Genomic DNA, 5,096 nt, shown 5'->3' on the forward strand with positions numbered 1-5,096 from the left:
ATGGCAGGAATGGTAACAAGCTAAGTAAAGTTCCCTGTCCAGGCACAAATCTACAGTGGCTTAGCTGAACAATAAAATGAAGAAATTTCATCAGTCTGATCAAGAAGATGACCAAAGACATTTCAAAAAGCATCAGACATTACTTTTCTTTATAACTACTGGTGGTAGCAGTAATTTCCTTATCCCAGTTTGTTCCACCTGAAGGCTTTGGGACTGTTTTAGGCAGAAGACCATTTTATTTCCAAGTTTACTGACATAAATTTCTCCAGTTTTCACTGAAAGTTAGGGAGCATCAGCTGCCTGGCCTGGAGGACTATTGAAGCCCCATCCCAACAACATCCTCCCAGAGATACATACACAGATACATTCTGACCCTGAAATACTTGCCTCTGGGATCAAGCTGGCTTATTGTCAGAGGAGCAGGTCCTTAGTGTCTCATAAATATGTCATTGAGTTTGTCAGCCGAAACAATGTTCCAGGATTGAAAGCTGCAATGCAAATAGCCAGCTCCTGGCTTCCACCCCAGTCTTCATCTTTCCATCCCCAGCACTAGATTCATGCTTATTCTCAGATTGTAAAATAAAGTCTGTGCACTCCAATGGGCCCATTCCTTCTTTGCCAAGTCCTATGGGAATTTTGAAATGCCATGAAATACAAAGCAGGCACCAGTATTACAGCCCTAGAGTTAAACAAAACTTTGGCCAAGATGTGCAGATCTATTTTCATTTTGTGTATTTGCAGACCTGTTAAACAAGATCCTGGTGTTTAACAATTCTGCAGATGCACAAAACTGGTGTTTTCTAAAAAAGAAATGTCTTAACGAAATTGAAAATTTTGTTTCCTGAGTAGTTGGTTTTTTTTTTCTGTAATCTCATATTTAGTTATTACAGGATGTTTTTTATTATAGCAGCACACTGTGGCAATTTCTTACGCAAGCAGCAAAAGCCGCTCAGTTACTCTGTGCTTAAAATGCTCTTACTAGTAAAACTATTTTGGTGTGAAGAGTTTTCTTTTTATTACTTGTGAACTTAATTACTGAGAAATTACATATTATTAAGTTCTTTAAGTAATTATACATGTATTAAGTTTCTGAACTATATATTAGTTCAGAAACTTAATTCCACTTGTTTTACTTCCCAATGGGAGTGATTATAATGGCAATGGGAGCACTGTTGCAAAGACTTTCAAACCACTTTAGATTTCTTTTAACAGTCCCTTACAGTGCACAATCATGAAGCACAGTGTGATTTGCTTGAGAACATCAGGGATAAGGAAAGCAAACGAACTTGATTTTATGCACAGATCCTTTTAATTAAAAAAATGTTTTTAAACGTGTTTTCTGCATGTTCAAGCAAATGCTGAAAGTGCCAAACTCAACCAAAAATGTTGAGTCCCCACCCACAAAGCAACAGCTGGCAGAAGCATATAAGCACTGCAAATACCCAGTGGTGAAGTGGATATCTGATCACAAGAAAATTCACGTAGACTGGAAAACTAATTTTTGATACTGGAAACAATGCAGTTAGGGTACCAGCACCAGACCTTGGGGGAAGCCAAGTGTGAGCTAAGGAAATGATGACTATTTAAAATCTCTCCCTGTGGCCTTTGCACTCAAAAAACGGCATGAAAATACACCCAGAGCTTAGCTCGCTGTTAAGTCCCATGTGAGGAATGAGACAACTCTTGGTTCTTAATTAAAATAATTAAGAACAAGGTATTAAAAGAACAATCAGCAAAAAAAAATTGCAAGTACAAAAGAATTATAAAGCCAAAAAAAACCCAGGTCTGCAGTGATTAGAGATCTTGTTGGCTGAACCGGCTCAAAAGCCCCAAGGCAGAGACCTTACAACGCTGGGGTGACTTCAGCTAGCCCCAAGTCAGAATGGTTAAATTGCCTTTTGAAAGACGTAGAGGCCTGTGCCCCCAGCACCACACCCCACCAGCAGCTCATGTGAGGTGAAAATGGCCCCTCCAATCTGGTGTCCAGCACTTTTATAGAGTCTGGGTCCCACCCATGACCGCCCACTGTCCAGCCTCCATGGTCCTGGATGATTGGTGGTGTCTTGAGGTGAGGTAATCTCAGTCTGCCAATGGCTCGCTGTTGTCTCGGGGAAAAAGTCCTTATTAAAATTCCAGGTTGCCATGGTGCTGAGTTGCAGGCCAATGGCCAGGTTCCAAAAATATCTCTGTCAGTTAGAAGGTCTCCTTTTTGGCAAAGCTCAAAACTCACTTAAAACTTACAAAGGTTAAGAACACTTGGTAAAAGGTCTAAAACCGGGCTATAAGTATTTCAGAGAACTCTTAAGAACAGGGTAATTAACTTGGACACATACAGGAATTAAGACATTGTGGGTTTTTACCCTTTTTAGGGACTAAAGAGGGGAACAAACTTGTGGAACTTTATTAACAAGGGATTTTTAACGAGGAATTATGTAAAACACTCTTTAATCAACTAATCAGGAGAATAACTTTGGAACTTAATAACTTTCAACTGGGTTGATGATTTGAATAAGCAATAATTAACCAATTAATAATTAAAAGTTGAAACACTTAATATGCAAAGGCCAACGCTCCATTTCATATATGACATCCTGGATCATCTCTACTGCTGGAACACTTGGTCTCACAGCTCCTGTATTTTCTGTCATTTGCCTGTGGAGTAGAAACCATGGCTCTGTGTTAAGCATGTAGACTCCTGTGTATTGTTCCCAGGACTGACAGAGGAACTGGGATTAGTTCTCATCTCAACAAAAAACAATTTGAACTCCCAGCTTTCAGAAGAGTGTCCCAACAATGGCAGAGCGGGAAGTAAACATCGAAGATTGTCTTGGCAACTGAGGAAGACAAAACATGGGCAAGTCTGCCTGGGTACTCTATCAGGGAAGGAGGAAAACCAGTCATCTAAGCCTTTTGTGAGTACTTAATGGATCTTCCACCTGGTATGCCTGTATAAGTATGCATAAGAAGGGAGAATGCATCCTTACCATGTATTAGCAAGTAGAGGAGCGTAGGTGAGGGCACCAGCCTCCATGTTCAAGTTTCTCTCTCACTTTCTCTGCCCTGTGAAGCCCTAATCATCTTCTACAATGTGGAGCAGCTCAGTCGGAAGAATATAGGCCTGCCTTAAGTGCATGTGGGCGACCTCCTGTGGTTCTTTCCACCCTAAAATAACCTGTTTCAAAGTGAAACTGTTTTGTTGAGATTCCTCTCTCCTAACCCTGAAGACTTCATGACCTACAGGGAAGTTGTAGTGTGCAAGCATCCTCCCAGCAACAAGATTCAATCCAAAGTCTCTGACATCTTGGGAGGACATTTTACCTAACAAGAGGACTAGTCAGCAGCAGAGAATATGTGCTGCTGCCTGAGAATGCTGCAGGAAGATGGCTATGTTACATTTCTGGCATAAACACTGGGACTTGGAGCCTTTACAGGGTAGGGAGCTCCCTTTGACACTCGTCAGACATTGAAAACAGAGGGGAAAAGGTAACTGAGGGACAGAAAGGCTCCATGTGGGTTTCTCTCACTGAGCAAAAGGAATTTATGGGACAGGCCTGACTCCATTTGTAAGTGAATTACATGTCATGACATTGCAACACAGCTATGGGAAAAGGATCAGTGTTACTCTGTTTCTGTAACAACTGAATGAGACAGCATTGCTCAGCCCAAGATGCAGTGTCACTCCAGCTCATGCTGCAGCCTTCAGCGATGAGTTAAAGGAGCTTACAGTAATTCCTAGAAGGAGAGGGAAAACAGTTCCTCAGAGTTGGAATATCTTCAGTATTTATTCTGGGAGGACCTCTGGCTAGATATATCCATGGTTGCCAATTTTTTTTTCTGATTCTATTGTGTGAAGAGTTGCTCCAAGGGGTGGTGAATAGCCCAACACAGCTGCTCATGAGTGTGGCGGCCAAGTGCAGTGGGAGAGATCCAACTGGGAGAGAAACCTCTGGTGAGAGCCGCCCTCACAGCACTGCGCTGTGCTGGTGTTCCCCAGGACAGGCAGCCAAGCTGCTGGGGCTGAGCTTGCTTTGAGGCTGTAAGGTCTGCAGCTGGACTCTTCTCAGCCAGGGTAATGCATTGAGTGGGATGCAGGTGAAGGAGGCTGAAGCATCCACTCACAGTGACTCACTGCCGTGAGAGGAAAGCTGACTCCCAGCTGCCACTGGAGTATTTGTCAGAGCAGCGATTTTTCAATAGCTGCTGAGTATTTATGTTTTCCAAACTGTTGTGGCATTTTCCCTTTCTTCCTCAAAAACACTCAGTAGTGTCAAGAGGCCAGACATCCATGAAACAGAATCTAAGTGTGTTTTAGTTTTGTGAATGGGCTGCTGAGCAGTTGGTGTCAAAGAAAACCCCCAGAAGTCAGCGTTGGTTTCTGTTCCATTTTTTTTCCTTCACTCACCCCCACAGAGACCAACCTCACCTTGGGTGGAACAGGAGAGCGCAGCCAGGCTTAGCCTCGAGCCCATCCCTCAAAAGGTGATATTACCAGGTGTCCCTCAAAGAGAACAATGGGCATTTTTGGAAGCACGAATATCAAACACCAGGCTCCAGGGAATACTAGGAGCGAAAGGTGTCCCTGCCCATGGCAGAGGGGTTGGAACTGACCCAAACTATTCTGTGGTCGTTTCCTGAGGTGGCGAGCTGCGTGCCGCCTGCCGAAGTTCGTTCTTCCCCTAATCTGCGGGCTCCCACTCCACACGAAATTGATTTACTTTCACCTTTTCAATTATCACAGCTGAACCTCCCTGACCTAAGAGCAACGCAACTTCTGCCGCCAGCCTTTGGTGGAGCCGCGCCCTTTGGTGTAGGCGGCACCACCTGGCACTCCAAGGCCCTGTATGGCATCCGACACCCCACAGGGCGCACGGGAGGCGGCCGCCGCGGCTGAAATGCCCTTTCCCCGCAGTCACGGAGTTGTCAGAAAAAGCGCCCATGGGGACTTCCCAGCACGTGGGGCCACCAGCAGTGCGGGACACAGGCCTGGGCCGGGGCGGGACGGGACGGGGCTGGGCGGGACGGGGCGGGACGGGACGGGACGGGACGGGGCTGGGCGGGACGGGGCGGGACGGGGCGGGACGGGACGGGGCGGGCTG

Source organism: Coloeus monedula, assembly GCF_965178545.1.
Source record: "Coloeus monedula genome assembly, chromosome: 3".
Classification (NCBI taxonomy): domain Eukaryota; kingdom Metazoa; phylum Chordata; class Aves; order Passeriformes; family Corvidae; genus Coloeus; species Coloeus monedula.